The sequence below is a fragment of the Acinonyx jubatus genome, chromosome A1, assembly GCF_027475565.1.
Source record: "Acinonyx jubatus isolate Ajub_Pintada_27869175 chromosome A1, VMU_Ajub_asm_v1.0, whole genome shotgun sequence".
NCBI lineage: Eukaryota > Metazoa > Chordata > Mammalia > Carnivora > Felidae > Acinonyx > Acinonyx jubatus.
Genome location: NC_069380.1, coordinates 11,595,608 through 11,621,963, shown reverse-complemented (window position 1 = coordinate 11,621,963; position 26,356 = coordinate 11,595,608). Strand labels below are relative to the sequence as shown.

General features: G+C 39.1%; 1 protein-coding gene across 7 annotated transcripts in view; it reads right to left on the bottom strand.

Annotated features, from left to right (window-relative positions):
* PDS5B (PDS5 cohesin associated factor B) overlaps nt 1–26,035 on the bottom strand; it is a 188,177-nt gene extending 162,142 nt beyond the window's left edge. For 6 of the 7 annotated variants that reach the window (XM_027064656.2, XM_027064657.2, XM_027064660.2 and 3 more), the window contains exon 1: nt 25,892–26,035. The gene's annotated coding sequence lies outside the window, so the exon portion shown is untranslated. Of the gene's footprint in view, nt 1–24,916; nt 25,046–25,891 lie in introns of those variants that run through there. The other variant, XM_053214176.1, reaches the window with a different exon arrangement.
* Nucleotides 26,036–26,356: the final 321 nt, after the last annotated feature.

Below are 26,356 nucleotides of genomic sequence, written 5' to 3'. Positions count from 1 at the left end.
TTATGAATGGGCATGGCTGTATTACAGCAGAACTTTATTTACCAAAAGGAGGCAGCAGCCTGCAGGCAACAGTTTGAGGACTCCTGCTTCACGGCAATAAATCTGATAACTCAGATGATTTCCTGAACAAATATGAGTAACAAACACTTATTCTAGAAGAAACCCAAAAATCTGAAAAGATCAGTTATCATTAGAGAAAATAATTAAAGTCTTCCCACAAAGAAGGCTTAATGAGATGTTTCAAATTTTCAAAGACCAGAAAGGGTTACATATTACACAAACTCTTCCAGAGAACAGAAATAAAGAGACTACCTTCCATCTCTTTCTATGAAACTAATACAATTTTGTTTTTTTTTTTAACTAATAAAATTTTGGCATGATTACAGATGCATAAACAAACATATATACATGGATTAGCCAAATAACTCCAGCAATATATTTAATGACAACTATATCACAACAATGCCCAACAGAACCTTCCACAATAATTGAAATGTGTACTTTGCACTCTCCAATATGATAGCCACCAGCTACAATTAACACTTGAAATGATGAGGTTGGTATACCTGGGAAACTGGATTTTATTTAACTTTCATGAATTTCAAGTGCTACGTGTAGCTACTGCTCAATACACTGGACAGTGTAGCTGTAACTACATTGGACAGTGTAGCTATATCATGACCAAGTCTGAGTAACCTTAATAATGCCAAGGTTGGTTAATAACCAGAAAAAAATCAATATAATTCAATTCACCATATCAACAAATTGAAGTAAGAAAACTATCTCAATAGAGGCAGAAACCAGTACCCATTTGCTAAAAATGGCACAAAGAAAATATGCTTACCTGATAAAGGTTATCTACCCAAAACCAACAACAAACATCATTCTTACTGGTGAAACTTATCAAGCATTCCCTCTAAAGCCAAAACAAACAGAATCCCACTATCACTACCACTTTTTAATATTTACCAGAAGATTCTAGCCAGTGCACTGAGAAAAAGAAACCAGTGGTATAAGGATTAGGAAAAAACCACTATCTCATTATTTCCAGATAATGCAGTTGGCTGTACTGTAACTCAAAAATAGCAATATATTGGGGTGCCTGGGTGGTTCAGTCTGTTGAGCATCCAACTCTTGATTTCGGCTCAGGTTGTGAGACCTGAGGGTTGTGAGATCGAGCCCCATGTGAGGCTTTGCACTGAGCTTGCTTGAGATTCTTGCTCTCTCCCTCTGCCCTCTGATCTCTCCTCTGCTTGCACACTCTTAAAAAAAATTTTTTTTTAAATATTGGGAAACTAAAGTCTAGCAAGATGGGCAGATTAGTACGCAAAAAGTATGATATCCATATACCAACCAAAGCAAGTAAAAATTTAATTTAAAATCAAAAAGCATATTGTAAGGAACACCTATAGAATCTAACTAGATATCCACGACCCTCTCCCTCTGCCCTCTCCGGCTCTAACATCTCTCTCAAAATAAGTTAACTTTAAAAACAAAACCAGAAACAGAGGCACCTGGGTGGCTCAGTCAGTTTAGCATCCGATTTAGGCTCAGGACATGACCTTGTAGTTTGTGAGTTCGAGGCCCGCATCCAGCTCTGTGCTGACAGCTCTGAGCCTGGAGCCTGCTTCAGATTGTGTCTCCCTCTGTCTTTACCTCTCCCCCACTTGCACTCTGTCCCTCTCTCAAAAATAAACATTAAAAAATTTTAAAACAAAAAATAAAAACAAAAACAAAAGCTGAATTCATAGATACATGAAAACACACTGATGTTTGCCAGTGGCCAAAGGTTGAGGAATGGATGAAATGGGTAAAGGTGGTCAAAAGTACAAACTTCCAGGGGCGCCTGGGTGGTGCAGTCGGTTGGGCGTCCGACTTCAGCTCAGGTCACGATCTCGTGGTCTGTGAGTTCGAGCCCCGCGTCGGGCTCTGGACTGATGGCTCAGAGCCTGGAGCCTGCTTCCGATTCTGTGTCTCCTTCTCTCTCTGCCCCTCCCCCCTTCATGCTCTGTCTCAAAAATAAATAAACGTCAAAAAAATAAAAAAATTAAAAAAAAAAAAGTACAAACTTCCAGTTATAAGATGACTAAGTCTTGGGATGTAATACACAACACAGTGATTACAGTTAATAATAATGCAATGTATATTTAAATAGTTGCTAAGAGAGTAAGTAAATCTTAGAAGATTTCACCACAAGAAAAATAAGTGTAACTACATGTAATGGATGTTAACTAGATTTATTATGATCATTTTGCAATACAAATATTAAATCATGTTATATAATCAGTTTTGGGTGTACATGATTATATCTCAAATTTAACTTTACTAACACTTATGTTCCATTAGTTCCCCCATATATATATAATTTCCCACAATTTGCCACCCTTAGAAGCTCAAAGTTCTTTTTGTCTTGTCCTTCTCTTAAAAAAAAAAAAAAAGTATTGTTCTGTTGTTAAGATGTTGCATAAGCCCAAGTTCTAACCACCCTTTTGAGTTACTCATCAATGAGTATTCCCATGTGTATGCACAATGCACAAATGAATAAACTTCTGTTTTTCTCTTATTATTCTGTCTTTTGTCAGTTAAATTGTATGGTCCCAGCTAATAAACCTAGGATGGGTAAAGAAAATGTATTTTTTTTCCTCTCCTACATCAGATTAGCTAGAGAAGACAGATTTTTATTCGTGTGTATATATAGTAGTTCACAAAAAAAGTGTGACTCAAGAAGGTGTTTGGAATCTATGGCTTACATACCAGCTTTAATAGGGGAAAGGGGGAAGGGCAATTACAGGAAAACAAATCATTTTCTGGAAAAATAAATGGGCCCTTAGGAGAACAGGATAGGAGATATGGTAGTTTTGTGACAATGTCTGTTTAGGTGTGGTATGGAGACTTCTCATCACCAGTGAGAAGAGTGAGTCTTCCAAGGCTGCTCCTGGGCAGAGAGAATTTATGATAACTGAGTTCTTTGAAGAGGCTCCGTTCTTTGGCAGATAAAAGATTTCGGGAACTCAAATACCTTCCCAAAATAATTTTTATGCCACAGTAACTTATGCTGGAGCCCTTCAAGTACCAAGACTACGACAACACAGGAGAGAGAGAGAGAGAGAGACTGGGCTTAACTTCAAATACAGTAAGAATTAGGAATTTACAGCAAAAAGGAAAAAAAAGAAAAAGAAAAAAAAAACATTTAAAAGGAGAACATCAAGAAAGTGAAAACAACCAAAAAGAATGACAGAAAATGCAAAACAAAAACACCTATATTTGATAAGAGACTTGCATCTAGAAAACTGCTACACTAATAAAAAGAACCCAATTTTAAAATGGACAAAAGGATATTAATAGTTTTTCAAATGAAATATATAAATAGTGAATACACACATGACAAGATGCTAATCATCATTAGCCATCACAAAATAAAGAATCAAAACCATAATGAGATACCAGATGACACCCGCAACATATCTACAATCAAAAGAATGACAATAACAGGTGTATGTAAGGATGTAGAAAATTTGAAACCTTCACACGCTAATAGTGGGAATGTAAAACGGTGCAACAACATTGGAAAACAGTCTAGCATTTCCCCAAATAGTGAAACAGTTACCACAGCATCCAGCAATTCCATTCCTAGGTACATACCCAAGAGAAACAATAACATGTTTGCACATAAACGTGTACCCAAATGCTTACAACAGCACTACTCATAATAGCTAAAAAGTGGAAACCACCCAAATGCCCAGCAACTAGTGAACAAAATATAGCACACAATGAAACATCTGGCAATTAAAAAAAAAATACTGCTATACACTACAACACAGACTAACTGAAAACATTATGCTAAATAAAAGCTGCCAATTACTAAGGACCAAACATTAAATGATTCCATTAATATGAAATACACAGAATAAGCAGATCTATAGAGACAAAATAGATTAGTGATTATAGAAGGAAAGGGATGTTAGGAGGTACTTGTGAAGAGGTGTGGGTTTCCTTCTAAAATAATGAAAATGTTCTAAAATTGACTGTGGTAATAGATGCAAAACTATAAATATACTAAACCACTGAGCTGCACGCTTCAATGAATTGTATGTCATATGAATCATACCTAAACAAAGATGTTTAAAAACACCAATGTGATAAACGCTATAATAAAAGCATACACCAGACCAGGCAAAGAATCAGATGTCTGAGAATGGGTAGTAGGGATAAGGAAACCCTCCTTGAGAAATCACACTTGAGCTAAATCTTTTTAAAAATGCACAATCTGGGGGCGCCTGGGTGGCTCAGTCGGTTAAGCGGCTGACTTCAGCTCAGGTCATGATCTCGCGGTCCGTGAGTTCAAGCCCCACGTCGGGCTCTGTGCTGACAGCTCAGAGCCTGGAGCCTGTTTCAGATTCTGTGTCTCCCTCTCTCTGACCCTCCCCCATTCATGCTCTGTCTCTCTCTGTCTCAAAAATAAATAAACGTTAAAAAAAAAATGTTTTTTAAATAATAATAAAATAAAAAAAATAAAAATGCATAATCTGAAAGTCTGCCAACAGAAACCTAGGCAGAGGATTTCAGATGAAATTAAAAGCACAAAGTGCAAGAGATTTTGACAGTCCTCAATAATCTCATATAGCCAGGACTAAGTAATTCTACTGTGAACTAAAAATTCTGCTGAAAAGGGAAGCAGAGGCAGTTCATCAAGAACCTTGGATGCTCAAATTTATTTTTTTCTTGCAAGCACGGGAAGTTTAAAAAAGAAATTTTAACCAAGGAAATGAAATAATCAAACATCTTTTACATAAATTATCTTGACAGTTCCTGGAGGATGGAGTAGAATATTGGAGTTGAGAAACTGGTTAGGAGGCTATAATTTAAGGAAATAAATGAGGACTTTGACTAAACTAAAAGCCACAAGCATAAAGGAAAAGAGACCTGGACCAAATGAAAAGTAACAAGCATAAAGGAGGAGAAGGGTGGGAGAAAGGAAAAAAAGTAAATTTAATGACTAACTGGAGAGAAGAAAAAAAAAATTTGTTAATGAATGAAAATCAGAACTGAAAGTTAAACCTGAAACGTTAATGTGGGGGTAACCAACACAGAATGGAAGCCATGGAAATAAGTGACATGCAGGAAAAGCTTAGAAAGAAGATTAAAAAGCAAGTAAATAAAAGACAAAACACTACAGGACAGTTTTACTCCAAACTGAAATGTTTCTACGTAATGAATTCACATCACTAAAATTCATAATTATATTAGCAAACCAACCATAAAGGTTAAAACTGCTTCATTAAAAAATTAGATGGGTTTAAACAAGAAAGGATGCTAATTTCAGCCTGATCTAAACTTTTCAATAAGGTTTTAAAAGGTTTGGATTAAAGGCAGCACACGGTAATAATAGGAGGAGGAATAACAACACACTGAGTACCTATATAGTGCTCACAGTTCTAAACACTTATTGTGTATTAATTCATTTGATCCTCACCAACCCTGCAAAATAAGTAATCTTTCCTAGAAAGTGAGGCACAAAAAAGTTAAGTAATTTGCCCAAGGCTAAAAGCCAGGAAGGCGTGGGGCAAGGACTCCAACACAGTCAGTTCCAGAGCCCACATCTTTAAACACTGTACTGGCTCTCAAAGGCAAGTATTTTAAGATTTTAAAGGAAAACAAACAAGCAAGCAAACAAAAAAAACTTGGTATATCAAGATACTACCATAAGCACTTTACAGAAGTTCTCTAATCTTTAAAATCATCTCAGAAAATATAGTGACTCTCCTAACCATTTTTACAGGTTAGGAAACAGGTTTAGAGAGATGAAGAGACTGTGCAAGATCACGCTGTATGGCGGAGTTGATTATAAAATGGCCCAAATTCTCCACCCCTCCTAGTATCCATACCCCCTGCAATATGACCCTGGCTCCTCCTATAAGAAGATAAGAGTTGATTTCCCCACATCTTGAATTTTGACTGACCTCCTGATTTGCCTTGGCCAATGAACTTGGCCAAATAAAGTCAGAAGTGACGTGCCAGTTCCATGTGTAATCCTCAAGAGATCTTGCATGTTTCTACTACCTCTCTTAGAATCCTGCCACCACCATGTATGAACAAGCCCAGACTTCACTGCTGAATGATGAGAGACATGTGCCTCAGTCACCCACCCCCCCATAAGAGAGCCAGTAAACCGCCACAAATGTGAGAAGCCACCCTAGAGCAGCACCCCCACCACCAACCTGCCAAGTGATTGCAGATACAGGAGCAATTCCAGATGAAATAAGCCAGATCTAGCCCTGATGATCAGAACCATCCATCTAATCCATAGACGCATGAGTAATAATATACATTCGTTTTAACCACCAGTTTTTGGTTTTGTTTTGGCAGGGGTTTGGGTTGTTAGAGCAATAACTAATCAAAATTCATGGTAAGCAGAAGAGCTAGCATTTAAAGTCAGGCAGTCTGGATCCAAGCTCACCCTCCTACTTACATTATATAACTTCCTCAGTTTCAAAGTAGACATGCAATGCTACTATACCATTTTCCTTTGTGCAAAAGACAGAAACCACATATGCCATTTCATATTACTGAAAATTTATAAAAGCTCGAAATACTAATTTTAATTTTTGTTTTCTCCTTCAAGTAAAATATCCAAAAAGTACACTGGAATTAGAACCAAATTACTAATACCACCTGTCCATTAAGTATTAGATAACAAAAAAGAAAAACTACATATACTTTCCTTGATATATTTATACTTCTTTCAATGTAAATAAATATTTGTGTACAGGATATCCTGATAAATTCTCTGTGTTTTACAAAATGTACTTATTTTTTATTAACTCATTCTCACTCTTACCTGATGCACTTTGCTTCCCAATTCACTGACATACAACACACCATATCATCTACCCACCTATCTATACATCTATGCCCATATAGTTCCCTCGGTGGATCTTAGTTTCCACCTAGGGATGCAGCAATGATTAAACTGGAAGTTGAGACCACCACTCAGCCACACTTTGGGCTTTCCATGCCAATGAATCAACAAAGGAAGAGGTTACGGAACTGACTGTGGTGACTGATCTTACTATGAAGAGAAAGCTACGTTGCTACTACACAAGAGGGGCTAAGAAAAAGTATGTCTGAAATGCAGGAGTTCCTCTGGGACACCACTTAGTATTTCCATGTAATGTGATTAAAGTCAGTAGAAACAATCCAGGCAAGACTGCTAATGACACAGACCCTTAAGGAATAAAGGTTTGAGTCACCCTACCAGGCAAGCAACCACAACCAGCTGAGGTACTTGCCAAGAACACAGGGAATGTGGAATGACAGGAGAAGGCAATTATAGATAGCAATTACAACCGCATGACTAGTTGCAGAAATGAACATTCTACTATTCGTTTTGATATAAGAAATCAGTGTGTGTATATATATATATATACACACACACACACACACACACATGTATATATAAACTTTTTATCTTTCTACAATCATCTAATAGTAGTTAATTTCATATCAATATTTAAGTTACAGGACATTAAGTAGAAAATGTGAATTAAGCAGAAAAAAAAATGAACCCAACTATGGACAAAGGAATTTTCTTTCCTATCTTAGGAAGAATATTTGTATGTTATCAGTTGGACAAAGGATAGTTGCATTATGTTCATCAAAAGCATAATTTTCCAATTGTCTTTGTAAGTTAAATATAATTAAAAGAGGGGTCTATAGGTGCCATGGTATCAAAGAATGGACTATGATGGCTTTTTATTGTCATCTTAGCTAGGCCGGAACTACATTTCTCCAAATTTCACTCCTTGCATGGTTGCGAGTTAGGGTTGGCCTCAAGACATTCCCATGAAATTTAGAAAATAAAAGTGAAGAAACAGCCATATGTAGAACTTCAACATGAAGTCAGGTAGTTTTGCAGTTCTCACACATTGTCATGGATCTTTGGGCCCATAGTCATTGGCATGAGGCAGCAACTGGGCCCACAGCTCCCCTAGCTCCTGTTATATCTCCTTCTTCATTTTTCCAAGTAATACTAGGTCAGGTTGTGTGCAGCTCCACAATGGATCTTAGTTTCCACCTAGGGATGCAGCAATGATGAAACTGGAAGTTGAGACTGTGCCATACTTCCTGAAAGTTGTGGTGTGCCATACCTACTAATTATGCACATCATCAAAGTTGCAGGTTTGGAAGCAATGAGAGAGCAATGAAGGTTGAAATTTGGGCTTACAGGTTCTAGCTATTTCCATAAGTTCCAAATGATCTTTGTATGTTTCAGTTTAACCTTACTTCCCCCAACTTAATGTCTATCTTCCCTTCCCACATGTCATCCCTACTGACTTAAGCCTAGCACCACACTCAGGAGTATATACCTAGATCCCACAATTCATTTAAAAAAAAAAAAAAAATCAATCACTACAATAATTTTACTTCTCTAATCAAACTCTAATTAATAAAGATGGAAATGCTATTTAGGATTAGACTACTGTAGAAAGGGCTGAATGTGTCCACCCTTCTCTTCTCCACCTCATATTACACCCAACTAAAAAGTCAACTATCATATATTGGGGGTTATCGTGTACCTCACTTTCCTTCTATCAGCAAAAATACTTTAGAATTTAACTGAAGAACATTAAGTTTCAAATGCATTTACTTTCTAAAGGAGCAAGTTCAAATTTAAAATCTACCTTTTTGGGACACCTGAGAGGCTCAGTTAGGCGGCAGACTCTTGATTTCAGTTCCGGTCATGATCTTGCAGTTCATGGGATCAAGCCCCACACTGGGCTCTGTGCTGATGGTGCACACAACCTGCTTCTGATTCTCCCTCTCCCTCTGCCCCTCCCCAGCTTGTGCTCTCTCTCAAAATAAAATAAAATAAAACCTACCTTCTTATAGTTATATTCACATTAAAATAACAAAATAGATGCTGTCCAAATTCAAGAAAACTAAAAATCAACAACACCTTAATGTACTAGTATTTTTAATGACTACGTTAATGTTAACCTTAGATGTGTGTTGAAAGCACAAAACAATAAATCTCTTAGAAGACGTATGTGCCATCTCTAAACCAATCCATTCAGTTCCCTCTTACACACACTTTTTTCTTTTTTAATCTGTTTAAAGGCAAATTTTTGTAGAATGAATCTAAAGGGTCCGCTGGACCTGAGCTGGTACCTAGCTAAACATTTAAACATAAATAGATATCCAACAGCCCAATCATGAACACAAATTTTGAAGACAGAAGCAGCTGCAACATTTACACTTTAGTACTTTTTCCACAAAGCAGAAATATTAAGAGAAGGTCAAAGACAATTGAAAAATGACTTTTTTTCCATTATTATCTGATCCTATGTGTCCCCAATGCTGTCTATGAAGTCTGTGCTAAAAAGGGGAAGAAGGAACAGCAGTAGAAATATAGCTTTAATATAATCCCTTTCACCAGCTTTTGTAAACATTCTTTAGCTCCCAACTCTTCACTAAATTACTGATTTAGACCAAGTGTATGTAATTGAAGCAAGAGCAAACTTCTCTTACTCTAAAAATGTGTAATCCTAAAATAAGATGTGTGTTAAAAGCAACTATGCCTAAAGGCCTAATTTGAAATGAATGAAAATTAGTTTGTGAAGAATTCTAATAATGGTGGAGTAGCTTTTGTCTACTCCTAAAACTAACCCTTCCACAGATGTCAGTTATAAATTCTGTAGAAAATATTTCTTTAAAGTTTATTTATTTTGAGAGAGAGAAGCTACAAGCAGTGGAGAGGCAGAGAGAGAGGGGGAGAGACAGAGACAGAGAGACAGAGACAGACAGAAACAGAGAGACACAGAGAGAGACAGAGAGAGAGAGAGACTGAGAGAGAGAGAGAGAGAAAATCTCAAGCAAGCTCTATGTTATTAGGGTGGAACCCAACGAAGGGCTCAAATTCAGGAACCGTGAGATCATGAATTGAGCCAAAATCAAGAGTTGGACGCTTAACCAACTGAGCCACTCAGGTACCCCTAAATTCTGGATAAAATAATTTTAAGAATGACTCAAAGATAAAACAAAGCAACTAAGAGCAGGTAGATATTGGGAAATTTGACTACTGAAAGAAAAGAAGTACAGTGTTCAAATTTATACAGCTTTTTTCAAAGGGCACTCCTCAACTGCAATAACACAAGTCCACTATACCTCAGGCAGAAAACTGAAGTTTTATTGAAGTTCATGGCCACAGAGTGGCTGAAAACTCAGAGAGGAAATTCAGTAAAGGAGTTAGCCATAGCAAGAGAAGCCTCAAAAACTAATATAAACTCTTCAAATTCTTCAAAAACAAAAAAACAAAAAAAACCCTTGAATTGTATATGCTTAAAGAAGATTCCAAGGAGCCCAGCGGAAAACAACTGGAAAGCTGAAAGAATTCAGCAGCAATGTCAGCTGCTTCCCATTGCAGAGACATGAGCTTGGAGTTTGAATCCAACCAAGTTACAAGGCATTAGAAAACACCTCAGGCTTTCTATAGACCCATCTTACTAAAGTATAAGACCAAGCCTCCACAAGTTCAAGATGATCAGCCAGTAATTTAATCATACTCCCCAAAGGAAGATAAAGAGAATTTAGAGATGACATATCATCCACAATGTCCACTCTACAATTACAACTTTCTAGACATGAAAATAAGCAGGAAAATATGAGGTGCTGTCAAGAAAAAAGAATGACGGAATTATCAAGATAAAACCAGAAGCCAACCAAAAGCTGTGAAAAGAAATAACATTACTAAGCCCTAGCATGAATGACGAAGAACAGAAGAAAGTAAAATACAAACTACCAACATCAGGAATAAAAGACCAATCATGACAAATCCTGCAGGCATTAAAAGGATCACAACGGAAAATTATAAACCATATGCCAAAAGATTTGATAACTTAAATAACCCACAAACTGCTTGACTTTGGCTCAGGTCATGATCTCAAAGTTCATGAGTTCGAGCCCCACACCAGGCTCTATGCTGACAACTGGGAGCCTGGAGCCTAATTAGGATTCTGGGTCTCCCTCTCTGCCCCGTCCCTGCTGGCACGTGCTCTCTCTTGCTCTCAAAAATAAAATTAAAAAAAAAGCATCATAAACCGTATTTATCAAGAACACAGACATCCTTAACAAAACAAACCCAAAAACAGGTAAGTGGACAAAACATCATGATCATGTAAGGTTATCCCAGAAATGCAAGATTGGTATCACTTTCAAAAATCAATAAATAGGGGCACCTGGGTGGCTCAGGTCATGATCTTGCGGATTGTGAGTTCAAGGCCTGTCGGGCTCTGTGCTGACAGCTCAGAGCCTGGAGCCTGCTTCGGATTCTGTGTCTCCTCTTCTCTCTGCCCCTCCCCTGCTCATGCTCTGTTTCTCTCTGTCTCTCAATAATAAACATTAAAAAAAACTTTCCTTTAGAAAAAAAAATCAATAAGTATATTTCACCAAAATAAATAACAGAATAAAGAATAAAAGCCATACAATCATCTCACTAAATACAAAAAAGGGGGGGGGGATGTGTGACAATATTTAACACCCATTCATAATTTAAAAGTTTCAGTAAAACAGGGAGTATCTTCCATCTGATTTCTTTTAATCTACAAAAAAACCCACTGCTGACATCCCATTTTATGGTGAAGGACAATGTTTTCCCTTAAGATCAGGAACGAGACAAGGATGTCCATTCTCACCATTGCTCTTTAACATTAGACTGAAAATGTGAGATGGTGCAATAAGGCAAGACAAAGAAAAAGCTTGTAAGATGAGGAAAGAAAGGAATAAAACGGTCTTATTCACAAATTATCTGACTATTTTTGTAAAGAAAGTCCTAAAGAATCTACAAAGAGTCCTGGAACTAAATGAATCTGAACTCAATTTAAAGTAACTATGGCATTTTTGTATACAAAGAACATTTACAAAATTTCATTTGTAATAGCATCAAAAAGATTTTTAATACATGCAAGATCTCTACAGAGAACATTAAAATGTTACTGTCTAAAAAAAAATTTTTAATGTTTTCTTTAGTTTTGAGAGAGTGAGAGACAGAATGCGAGCAGGGGAGGGGTGCGGACACAGAATCTGAAGCAGGCTCCAGGCGCTGAACTGTCAGCACAGGGCCTGACGCAGGGCTCGAACCCACGAACTGTGAGATCATGACCTGAGCCAAAGTTGGACACTTGACCAACTGAGCCACCCAGGCGCCCCTAAAAGATTTTTTTAATATTTATATTTGAGAAAGAAAGAGCGCAAGCAGGCAAGGGGGCAGAGAAACAGAGACAGAATCTGAAGCAGGCTCCAGGCTCTGAACTGTCAGCACAGAGCCCAACACGGGGCTCCAACTCACAAGCAGTAGGATCATGACCTGAACCGAAGTCAGACACTTAATGGACTGAGCCACCCAGGTGCCCCAAAATGTTACTTTTTATTACATGTATATAAATTAACACATTAACATAACATCACATTATATGATTGATATGTTAACATATTAATATGTAAAAATCCACTTTAATAGGTTGATGTAGAGATCTTCCACACACGTTTACAACACATGTTAAAGATGAACTAAATAAAAGGAGAGATATACAACTGTATTAGTCATCGCTGTGTAAGAAACAATCCCAAAACTTAACAGCTGAAACAAAATTATCTCAGTTTCTAAGGGTCAGGAATCCAGAAGCAGCTTAGCTGGTGGGTCTGGATCAAGGGTCTCTGATGAGACTGTAGTCAAATAAATAATAGTCAACTGAAGGCTAGAGGAGGATCTGCTTCTAAGGTCACTCAAGGCTATTGGCAGAAAGCCCCAGTTCTTTGTCACGTAGATGTTAGGAGACAATAATCCATGGGACCTACATTTCTGCACATTTTGCAACTGAGGATGGACTGCCCTTTGTTCTAAACTATGTTTCAAAGGTATCTATAAAATGAACAGACTTAGAAGATAAAGAAAGTCACCTCCAAAGCAAAGAGCAGGTATGCTTACTGCACATCTAAAAATATCCAGTTTTGGGGTGCCTGGGTGGCCTCAGTAGGTTAAAAATTTGACCCTTGATTTCGGCTCAGGTCATGATCTCATGGTTTATGAGATCAAGTCCCACATCAGGTTCCACGCTTGGGATTCTCTCTCCCTTGTTCCCTCTCCTTCTCTCTCTCTGTCCCTCTCCTTGTTCATGCTGTCTCTCAAAATAAACATTTAAAACATAAAAAAAATAAATAAAAATATCCAGGTTCCCCGTGTCCAAAGTTCCTCTCCTGAAACATAGCCCACTGCATATGTAGGTGTCATCTGGCTCTCTTCATGTTACCAGGTGTGAAATGGAACTCAAGGAACTGGTGCAAAAATGCCAAAACCCTAGCTACTCCTCCTGTAATTGTGACAGTCTTTCCAATCTGACCCAGGGGCCTCATGTCTTTTATCAGCACCCATGAAACTGTAGTAAGCTAACTTGAGAGCTTGCAAGTTAAGGTAAAAACTCAGACCCTTCACGGTCTTGACATTAGGTCTCTCTACAATATGGCATCTGGTTTTTTCTACAGTGAGTGATGAGGAAAAGACCAGTAACAAGCCACTGTATCTTTTTTTAACCTAATTTTAGAAGTGACATACCATCACTTTTCCCATACCCTATTGATCACACACATCAACCCTAATCAATGTGCAAGTTGGCCTATGAAACAGTGCAAATACCAGACAGGGATCAATGGGAACCATGTGAGAGGCTAACTACCACATTCAATATTGGTACAGATCAGTTTTCCCTATATATATCTACAGAGCAACACAATCCCAATCGAAATCCCAGAAGACTTTCTTTTTATAGAAATTGAGACCCTGAAACACAAAAGAGCCAGACCGGCCAAACAATGTTGGAGGATTCACACTATTTGATTCCAAAAGTTATGGTAATAGAGACACTGTGACACTGGCATAGGAGAAACAAATAGATCAATGAAACAGAATGGAGTCCAGAAATAGATCTACACATATAAGTTCAAAGGATTCTGAATAAAGACACAAAGGCTAATCACTGCAGCAAAGAAAAGGTGTTTCGTTTTTGTTTTTTTTTTCCAAACAATGGTGTTGGAATTGGATAAATGTATTTTTAAAAATGAACTTTAACCTCCTACTTCACACCGTGCAAAATAATTCAAGATGGATCATGGCCTTATAGGTAAAGGTTACGACTATGAAACTTCTAAAAGAAAGCACAAGAAATTATTTTCATGACTTTTGGATAGGCAAAGCTTCTTACGACTCAAAAAACGTAATCTATTTTTTTTTCATTTTTTTAACGTTTGTTTATTTTTGAGAAAAACAGAGACAGAACATGAGTGGGAGAGGGGCAGAGAGAGAGGGAGACACAGAATCTGAAGCAGGCTCCAGGCTCTGAGCTGTCAGCACGGATCCCAACATGGGGCTCAATCCCATGAACCCGAGATCATGACCTGAGCCAAAGTCGGACGCCCAACAGACTGAGCTACCCAGGCACCCCAAAAGGCATATCTATTCAAGAAAAAACTTGATTATTTAGACTTTGTCAAAATACACTATTAAAGAAAAAACAAGACAAACTACAAATTAGGAGAAAATACTCTTAACACATTGATCTGACAACTTGTATCCAGACTATATTACACACCAATAAAAAGAACCGATTTTTCAAACACGCAGAAAACTTGGAAGACAAATTCACAAAAGAAAATACACTAATTATCAATAGCTGTATGAAAAGCTACTCAACATCATTAGCCACCAAGGAAATCCAAAATAAAACCACAATGAGAAACCATTTAATACCTTATAAATGGCTAAAATTAAGACTGATTATCCAAATGTTGGCCAGAATGTAGGGCAACTAGAATTCTCATATATTCATGGTGGGAATATAAAGTAGAAAATCACTTTGAAAATGTGGGAATTTCTGACATAGTTAAACACACATCTGCCTATAAACTCACAATTCCATTCCTAGGTATTTACTCAAGAAAAATGAAAACAACTGTTTGCAAGAAGACACGCATAGGTCTTATTCTTAATGGTAAAAAACTGGAAGCAACTCAAATGTTCATCAACAGAAGAAAAGATAAACTGTGGTATATTCATCCAATTTAATTTAATTAAGCAATAAAAACAAAAACTGATATATTCCACTTCATGGATAAATCTGGAAATGCTAAGCAAAAGAAGCTAAATGCAAAAAAGCACACTGCATGAACACAGAACAAAACTAATCTACCTTGTTAGATATCAGAGTGCTTGGGGAAGAGGGAACTGGATAAAAAAGGCAAAGAGGGAACCTTTTGGGATGACAAAAATGCTCAATATCATCTTTTGGGCACTGGGTATTGACCTCATCAAAGTGAGATCTGTACATTTCACTGTATTTAGTTTACACCTTAATATAAATATATGCAAATACAGAACATAAATATATAGGATATATAATACATATATAAGTAAATCAAAAATAAATTTAAAAACAATTCATGAGCTCACTGTATTAATTTTCCCTTTTTCCACCTAGTCTTGGGTTGTCCAGACTTATATTTAGCGTATATATACATACATTTGTGTGTATTCAGTAAATATTAATCATCTACCAGTGCCAAATACTCTGCTAGGTTCCAAAATAACTATAAGTTCATGGCCTCAAAGGTTAACTGTATAAGGGCAAAAAACACACAAATAAGAACAACACATGACATGACGGTTTCCATTATAAAGGTATACACAGGGTCTTGTGAGAAGGGGAAAAGAGCACAACATGTTGCCCAAAAGAAGAGTCATGTATCAGAAAAACCTTTCCATTAGGTAGAGGATGAAAAGCAGGTGTTTGGACATGTGAACAAGGAGGAATGACCACTGCACGAAGAGAAATTCCACATGTAAAGACAGAGAGACAAAAGGTCCAACAGAGTAGGGAGCTATGAGCAGTGTTTTGGGAGCTGAGCGAGCCTAACACAAAGTGACATGAAATGCTGGCAAGGCAGGTAGGTACCATGCCAATACTAAGATACTTGGATTACAAAGGGCGTGAAGAGCCACTGAAGAGTTTAAAGCAAGGAAATGACACACTCAAATTCATGATTAGAAATATCACTCTGTTAATAGTCTAAGAGATAGCCTAGAAGGGAGTGATGGTGTAAGCAGATACCTGTCAGAAGACAAATGCATGCAAACAAACAAGTCATGTTTACACTTACTAAACCAACCAATGGCACAGGGACTGAAGAGAAATTTAAGAATCCCCAAATGGACAGAAAATAATGGGTAAGATTAAAATCAGAGAGTTCACAGGAAAAAAAAAAATAATATAGAGGGCTCTTAACCATATGAAAAGATGCTTGGCTTCACTTGTAAGAGAAATATTAATTAAAACTACACTGAGATACCATTTTTCGCCTATCGTATTGGCAAAAATCCAAAAAGCTTGATTACACACTGTGTTGGCAAGGGTATAGGGAAACAAGTATTCTCATATACACGTTATTGTTACAACGTCTATGAAACACAGTTTAACAATATCAAAATTATACCTGTTATATTCTTTGACCCAGCAATTCCACTTCTAGGAATTTATCCTACAGACACATGGGCATATGTACAGAATGATATATGCAACAGTGTTGCTTGATGCAAGATTCTTATAATTTTTATAATAGTAAACACTGGAAACAATACAGCTGTCCACCAATGGGCTTTAAAAGAAAATACTTTATTCCGCCTTCTTTTAAATTATTTTATGATAACTGGCGTTTTATACTACCAGTTAAATTGTGGTTCATAAGTAAAAAGGAACAGCAGCTTTTGAAAAGTGGAGAGAAGTAGAGAGCGTGCATAAGCAACTAGCACTTTATACACTACTGCGTTAAGATCTCCAAGGTATATTGTTCAGTGGGGAAAAAAAAAAAGTAAAAGGTGGGGCACCTGGGTGGCCCTGTTAAGAGTCTGACTTCAGCTCAGGTCATGATCTCAAGGTTCGGGAGTTTGAGCCCCATATCAGGCTTCGAGCTTATAGTGCCAGAGCCTGCTTAGGATTCTCTCTCTCTCCCTCTCTCTCTGCTCCTCCGCCTCTCACTTTCTCTCACTCTCTCTCAAAATAAACAAACTTAAAAAGAGAGAGAGAGAGAGAAAGTAAAAGGCAAAGCAGTTAGTTTCCAACACTAATGTAAAACATCTGGGGGCAGGAGGAGGGGAAAAGAGAAAGATGGGATAAATGTACTTATTAACGGCTGTATTTTTTAAATCCCCAGAAGGATATATAAGAAATCAATAACATGAGTAAACTACTGTAGAAATTTGGGAACTAGACAGACGGGAAAGGCTATGAATGAGAAACTTTTGATTGTGTATCTTTTTTCCTCTTTTTGCTGTTTCACTTTTGAAGTACTAATATGCATACAGTATTTTTTTTTTTTTATTTTTAAAAAAATTTTTTTTCAACGTTTATTTATTTTTGGGACAGAGAGAGACAGAGCATGAACGGGGGAGGGGCAGAGAGAGAGGGAGACACAGAATCGGAAACAGGCTCCAGGCTCTGAGCCATCAGCCCAGAGCCCGACGCGGGGCTCGAACTCACGGACCACGAGATCGTGACCTGGCTGAAGTCGGACGCTTAACCGACTGCGCCACCCAGGTGCCCCTATTTTTTAAAAAACCTTTGCGTCGGGCTCTGTGCTGACAGCTCAGAGCCTGGAGCCTGTTTCAGATTCTGTGTCTCCCTCTCTCTCTGCTCTGCTCCTCCCCTGTTCATGCTCTGTCTCTCTCTGTCTCAAAAAAAAATAAACGTTAAATAATAAATAAATAAATAAATAAATAAATAAATAAATACCTTTGAAAACACTGTATCAGAATCAACAAGATTTGGTAATTCATTGGATATGAGAAGTAAAGGAGAAAGATCAAGAAGACTCCAGGTTTCTGACTTGATAACAAATCTAGTCATCCCTTACAACTTAAAAAAAGGTATCTGTGTTATTAACCCAGACAGGATGTTAAAGGGTAGAGGTAGAGGAAAGCAATACAGTTTTGAATATGTTGTACTGGAGGTATTGTGTCCAATACAGTATACAAGAAAAAGAAGACAGGATATTTAGGAGAGAGGTCAGGGATATAGTTCATAGTAGAAGCCCTGGAAGAAGAAAACATTTTTATCAGCCTAATTTGTCTAGGAACTATTTACTCAATAAACCCAATTAAATCAGAAAATAAACGAAAAATGCAATTCAAAGAGACAACATAAGGCCACATATTCATATCCTTTTGTCACAGACATCAACCTCTCACTAAAACTTTACTTAATGCATTTAGATAAATTCCCAAATACAACAGATTAGAAACATCAAAAAAGACCATGGATGAAGCTACCAGAGGCAACATTTGGCAGGAGCATGAGGCAGCAAGAAATGATGATGATGATGGTACCACCAATACCTCAAGAAGTATAGCATTCTTCAAGGGCTCTTCTTAGGAGTCAAAGTCTCATATTTTATCATCTAAGACTTGGCCAAAAAGTCCCTCACTTCAAGAGGTTTTTCATGATTCCTGTACTCTCAGCTTGACATGATTAATCAATTTCCTTCTATCAAATTCCCAATTTCAGATATTTTGTTTACACCTTCCTGAAAACACTTTATTCTGCCTTGTTTTCAATTATTTTCTAATTATAACTGGTATTTTATACAACCAGTTTCTTTCTTCCTACTTGAATATACATCTCATAATTGAAAAAATATCTTTTATCTTTATATTTTGGAGCATGAATTTCTTGTATAGTATATAACATATACCATTAAACAAACAATTTTCCATCTTGGCCTTCTCTAAAGTGATATGAATGGACTTTGCACAAATACAGTATCCCTGCACCAACTTCTAATGGTTTTTTTGTTGAGTACTTACCATCTTGTCACCAGGGTAAGCATTTGGTCTGGCTTATCTGCCCCCCACCCAAAAAAAAAAAAAACAAAAACAAAAAAACACAAAACAACAACAACGAATGAGATTAGTGGTAATAGGAGGTGACAACTAACACGTTTGGGGTTTCTCTCATGGGAGATAAAAACGTTCTACAATCAGATTGCAGTGATGGTTGCATAAACTTGTGAATGTACTAGAAAACAATTGTACACGTTCATTCAGTGAATTATACTGTATGTGAATTATAGCTGAATTAAGCTGTTTTTAAATGTGAGATATCTATTATCACCCACTTTACAGATTCAGAAACTGAGGCTTAGCAAAATTAGTAATTTGCCCATGGTGACAAAGCTAGCTAGTAATGCAGACAGAATAAAAACCTAAGTCAAGTCTACAGGCTTAACCACCAAGCTCTTTTGCCTTCCTTAGAAAGGGCTTTGCTCATCAAGCATTACATCAAATGCCTACATATGCTCCACTGCTGTTCAAGTCTTAAATGCTACTGACCTTCCAAACTCCCAACTAGAACTACAAAGCTTTGACCCCAATTATATTATATCATAAAGGGAGAAGAGAAGGAAAGTCAATAGCCAAAAAGAAATTTACCAAAGAGACAAAGAAAAAAAAAAGTGCTCAAGACTTGTATTCCAAAGCTTGCCATTTTGAGCATAAAACTAAATGAAAGCCTTGAAATAGCTGGATTGCTACTACCAAGAGTTGGTGGGCAGGCCTAGTTCAGTTGAGCTGGGGTTAACTACGGGCTTCCCGGATTAATTCTACCTAGACCAGGGTTTCTCATCCTTGGAACTATTGATACATTGGGCCAGATAATTTTTTGTTGTGGAGCGTTGCCCTACACAATGTAGGGTGTTTAACATCCCTGACCTCCACCCACTAGATGCCAGCGGCACCACCCTCCCCCATTCCCCCAGTTATGATAGCCAAAATGTCTCCAGACCTTGCCAAATGTCCTGGTATGAGGCACTGGGGAGGGAAGGGGTGTCCCAAACACCCCCATTTGAGAACCATTGGCCAAGGCTAGAGGTAATGATGAAAAAGGACTAGCTATCTGATGTTAACTAGCATGTACGGTAACTTTAGACAAAAACTTTAACAGCTTTGTATCTCTGATGTACAAAAATTGTACATATTTAAGATATGCAACCTGATGTTTTGATACTATGCACATGCACTGTGAAAAGATCACCACAGTCACATTAATTAACATCACTTACACATGGTTATCACTTGTGACTGGGAACAGAGGGGGTGACAGACAAAAGCCCTTTAAACCTATCACTTCCCAAGGCTACAAGGAAAAAAAATTCATTAAAAAAAAAAAAAAAAAAACTGTGAAGCTGGGGGTGAGGGTGGTATGTAGGGATTAAACAGGAACAAAGTCCATGTAGTCCTGCCAACATCCCCTGATTTCTGTACAGTTCAGCACGTAAGGCCTCTGACACCCTAGGAGAATATCAACTACAGAAAGGTACTACTAAACATCAGAAAATAGATCTAAAGGATGTAAGAAATGAGAACTGCTCCCTTTGACTGGTTTGAAGCAAAATCAGTTTCTCTTATAATTAAAACTAAGTGTCCCTCATCTCTGGAGGAACTCTTGAAATAACAAGGTCAAGGTTGCTACCCCTGCCAGGGAACAGGAGCAAACGAAATGACAGCACAGGTAAAAACCAAATGACAATTGAAGGTGGAAGGCAGTAGTGAGACAGGAGAAGCAGACAGAAGACAGAGCTGGCCCTATACAAAATTTATTTGCCCTCTCAAATCTCCCTTCCTGCCTTTATATACCTTGTTAACACCAAGTTAAGGGCTCTCAATATGCTCAATGTTGGCCCTTGGTCGTTCAAAGTCTAGCACTGTAGTAGTCTCTCCATTCAGAGCAATGCCCCCCTCAAGGTGCCACAGGCTCTAAAAATATTATGACTCTCTAAAAATTGCACCTCTCTCAGTTCATTTTAGACGAGGGAGGGGGAGAAAGAGTCAAGTAAAACAAGCTCCATCTAAAGTATGTGCTACAAGTAACTTCTGCCCAATAAACATATACCCCCCCCCAAAAAAAGAAAAAAGAAAGTGATTACCCTCACTCATAATCAAAGAAATGCAAATCAAAACAAGATAAAAATTTCATATCAAATTGGCAAGAAGCATAAGGTTTAATAAAGTCCAATGCTGGTGAACATGTAACAGGCATACTCATAAACCACTGGTCAGTGTAAATTGTTACAATCTAAACACTCCAAAGAAAACATCATGATACATCCTCATAAAATAATCATTTTTAATTATGTTGATCTATATGTGCCAATATGAAAACTGCTCTGTGACATTAGCTAGGCAAAAAAGTAAATTGCAGTTGAAAAAAATGGACGGTACAATATAATACTATTTGTATAAGTTTTTTGAAAAATAAACTCTCTAGAAACGATTAACAGTGGATTGCCTGTTGGGGGGGGAGGGAGGACAAGTAGCTTTTATTTTTACTTTTTTGTGCCATCAGAATGTTTATCATATACATGTATAACTTTTAACCTAAAGTATAAAATTACTTAAAGTCCTCTAAGCCCCACAACCTTAACCACGACTCTCACCATCAACTATCCACACACAGCCCCTCCCCCATCTCCATATCAGAAGGTTGACTAAAATTGCCTGACTGAATTTCAGCTAGTAGAGGATATATTGTGGAAATAGATTTTGGGTATACATCTGGGGCTTTTCTTTAAGATCTCTTCACTCTAAAACCACTTCTGAGATGAAAAAGAAAAAGAATCCCTACACTGCCCAAAGCACCACAAACTCTCATTTCCTATTGCCCCCCGCCCAACCATCCTCTCCTAGAAAGAGGCAATGCTTATGGTTATTACATTCCCTCTTCCTATCAGTTTTATATTTAGTGTTGGCTAATTTCATTCTCCCACATAAAGAAGAGCAACCTCAACTGTTACTCAAAGAAGCCTTAACAGCAGGGATCTTACTGTCTGGTTCTCAGTTCCCACCACCTTGGTGCAGGTGGCCAACCAGTACCCTAAACTTCTACAAGGCAAGATCTCAGTCCTTGTTATTGCATCATCTCTGGCACTCTGCATATGGGAGCTTAACATTTGTTCATTTTAACTGAATCAGGTTAAAGCATTCTCTGTCAAAGGGAGAGGCAGGTTAGAGGAGTACTTCCAGGTCATGGCCCTTTAAAGATGCTTCCTGCTTTAACCAGTCTTCCTCCAGTCCCCTTAGCCACTTAGAAGTTTTGCAACTAAACTAAGCACTTCTAATTACTGCCTATCATTAATGCCTAGTCGTTAGAACACAATAACTATTACGGATATGTTTAAATATCTCAGATTAATGGCTTTAAGCAACTAAATTTTGCTCATCTGAGTTTAATCTTCATAATTTTCTCCCTGTGCATGATCATCCCTCCCACCTAAAACAATTACAGTCTCAAAGCAACAAACCTACCCTATTTTTGCACTAGTGAGAAATGGCTAAAAACCGTTTTCATTTATAGGGGAAAATGGTTATAATCAGCTTCATAACATTATAATGTGAGGAAGAGCAGACCTCTACACGCTGAGGAGTCAAAACTGAGAACCATTTGCCAGCTTCTTAAATATGCTTCAAAAGTAAATACATTTTCAGAGAAAATACTGGGCTTACTTTTAAACTAAGTATTTCTGGAATTTTTAACATTTCCAAACAGGAATACTCAAACCAAACACAATTTTATCCAAATATCTATTTTAACTGGAAGTGACAAATGACTGGTGTAGCAAACGGAGTTTAAAAGTGAAAAAAATACAGTCATACACATCCATCTTATAACAAAATAAAGTTCAATACTAACCTCAAAATCACCCTGGCTTACAAGTTTCAAGAAGAATAAATGAATGCCATGTCAAGTAACGTTGCACAACGAAAGATCAACTAACTCCAGAAAAGAGACATGCAAAAGGTTATCTTCTGAGACAACTTAAGTGGACTGAATGCTAGATAAAAATTATTAAAACCAGACTCTGAAACAGATGTTAACCTTGAAATATTACTTCTTGATTGAATGAATGGAGAAGGGAATGAAGAATAATATGCTATCTGGCAGGAATTTTAAATATTACTTAAATCCTGAACAAAACAATACAGACCATATAGAAGCTTCTAAGCTTCCATGAGAAACTAAGAGTTACCCCAATTCCACCATATGAATATGACTATGACTTTGGATAAATTACAATCTGAACCTAATTTCTCATGCATATCATAACTAAGGTGATGATCATCTTTAAGTTTCTTTATAGCTCTCTAACACTAACAAAGGAAACAAATTTATTCTTTGCTAACTTATATACAGTACTTGCCATCCAAGCCAAATCACAGTTAAATTGTTAGTTCTAGGCACCTATGATCAAAAAAGTTGCAATGAGGAAGTCAAAGGACAATCCTAATTCTTCAAGAGGGAAAAGCAAAAACAAAAACAAAAACAAAACACAACTTCCCAAAATATTCCCTTCCTCATAAAGTATCATTCCTCATCAGGGCAAGTTCTAATACAGGGTATCACTTTATTGTTAGGTTTACCAAGTTATCGATAAAGTCAAGTCCTCAAAATGTTACTCTTTGTGACTGTTAAAGCTGCAGAACAATTTTTAAGTAAACTTAATAAAGCAACTTCTATCAACAGCCAGCTCAGACTACCTGTCAAATAACCTTAGCAACATTTCATGACATCTCATGACAAGAATCACTGTCATCACATTATCTCCCGCAATTCCTGGAAAAAGTGAGGGAAAAGACAGACATAATTAGACAGGAATAAAAGCAACAGGAAGAATACAAAAGCTGCTGTGAAAACAAAGCTCATACAAGGAGAATCAATCTCAAAAAAAGGAGAAAATAATAAAGAGCACAAAAGTTCTTTAAAACGAAACACCAATCCAAATACTACCTTGTCATTTAAAATATTTAACCCCTAAGGTAAAACCCAGCTGCAAAAATGGTAATTTTTTAAACATCAAAAAAAAAAAAAAAGAAAAAGAAAAAAAAAGAAAAAAAGGCAAAAAAAATTAGCTACTTCAGTAATCAAAGGTGTCAAAAGTGCACCTTTTCTCTATGTATTTGCAAGTTTATTTCAAAGGAATAACGTTCGGACCTAAGATGTGTTTTTTATAGTTAAGTTTTTGAGAATACATCTAACATAAGTCCCATGTTGAAACTTTCACCTACATACTCACCGGTATAAATTTTAATTAGGTTTTCTGCTATCACCAGGTGATACAAGATTAACTGTTCCACAAACTGACCTGCATACAACCATGGGAATGCTCATCTTACTGTCCCTAAAAATGCTTAACATCTCTGACAAATGTGCTGCATATATGAAGTGTCCTTTCCAGCCCTTATTTTGCTTAATACCATTTTTGTGTTTTTAACTATTTTACTTATTACGTAAGTTAATACCAAAAATGCTCTAGCTTGGAACTTTACAGGGGTCAGTTGAGAACAATGATCGTATTGCCATGCAAGTTTGAAATAATTGTACTTTATTTACAGCTCGCTCTTACAATCACGCTTGAATTTTTAAAGTTTATTAGGAAGACAGTAGAAGACTCCCAACTCACTAAAGACCTATGGCCAGCCTTCGAAACTAAAGGCTGTATCCCAAGTTTCCTAAACTAGTAAGGGTAGGGTCGTTCAGGACAGCACTGCCCATCCATCACTTCATAATAAAAGTGTGAAAACAGCGTTCAGAGCACATCCTTCAAAGCAAAATAAAGGGATCTCTTTTACTGGGTTAGTTAGGATTCTTAAAACGTGTGTTGAAAGGGTAGCAACCTGCTCTTTCAAACCCTTCCCGGAGTTTACGCGTTCCCCGGGAAGGAAGGCAGTAACAAGGCAAGTCTGAAGGCGAGGCACCGCATTTCAGGGTTCAGATCCACTCCCTCAAAATAAATGTACTTCTGCTTGGCGCAGCTTGAACGTACGTACCAAAAAACAACAGCGGCAACATACAAGATTTTTCTTCTGACCAAAACTTTTCAAGTGTCACTAAGATAACAGCGCAAAAATGTTAACTATTTCCAACTGCACACCATTTTCATTGTCACTCCAACTCCAAGGCTTCCTAAAGGAAAGCCAGAACCCAGTGGTCGCCCAGGAGGAGTCTCTCCAGCCAGTACTTGCGCTCTCGCTCCACCAGGTCCTCAGGTTCCCCCAGCACCAGCTCCGAGAGCGCGGTTAGCGCGCTTTATGTCCGGCGATTGGCAAGTAACAGTGCAAAAATGTCACTCTAGCAGCCCGTTTCCTCGCCCGGAGCAAAGGGCTGGGCGGCGCGGGCGAGGCGCGCGGGGACCCGGCGAAGGGGCGAAGGCGCCCGAGGCCCGCACGCCGCCCGGGGTTCAGCCCGGACCCGCGCTCCCCACCCCTCGCCCGGAAGGGGGAAAACCCGCCAGCGGGAGGATTCAACAGGAGCACCGCGCCGCCCGCCTGCCGCCCGGGAAACAGCCGCCGGCCGGCCGGGACGCGGGGGGAGGGGCGGAGGCGGAGGCGGCGGGGCGCGGGCGACCCGGCTGCGGGGCGCGGACCCCCGGCCGCGCGCAAGGTCACCGCCCGCCGCCACCGCCGCCGCGGGCGCCCCGGCTGGGGCCAGGGCGGCAAGTTTAATTTCCAGAGGCTGCGACTGAGCCCGCGGCGTGGAGGGAGCGCGCCGGCGGCGGGGCCCTCCCCACCCCCACCGCGCAGCCCGACCCACGCCCCCGGCCCGCGCCCCACTCCTCCCGGCCCCGGCCGCCGCCAGGGAGCTGGCGGCTGCAGCCCCCGATGCCGGGAGGCGACTCTCGGCTGGCAGGCGGGCGGCGCTTAAGCCCCGCCACAGACACTGCCGCGGTGGCGGGCGCTGAAAAATGGAGCACGGAGACCAGAGAAGAGAGACATTTTCTTTCCGTTAACTGAATTGTTTCCTACCTCCGGGTGCCCGACTCGCTACTCCTCTCACTCCGCTGCTCTCCGGGATCCGCCGCCGCCGCCGCATCCAATCGCCTCCTCCCCCCCCCCTCCCCTTCCGCAGCCAGCCCGGCCGTTCCTCCTCCTCTCCGCTTCAAAATGGCGCCAAGCGCTCTTCGGCGGCTGCTCCAATCGAACCGCCGCGGACAGCACCCGGGGGCAGGCAGCGCGGGGCGTGGGTGCGCAGCGCCCCCTGCCGACCAGACAGCCCCGGGCGCGCGCCCGCCGGCCCTCTGGGCTCTCCCCGCCCCGTCCCCGCGCGCGCGCGCGCCCGGCTCCGACTCCGCCCCGCCCCGTCGCGCGCGCACGCAGCCAAGGGGGCATGCCGCCGCCGCTGTGGCCGCGGTGGCCGCCAGACACGCAGCTGTCAATGATTTCTCTGCCTCTGCGGCGGTCCTGGACTTTTTGGGAAAACCACATAAATTG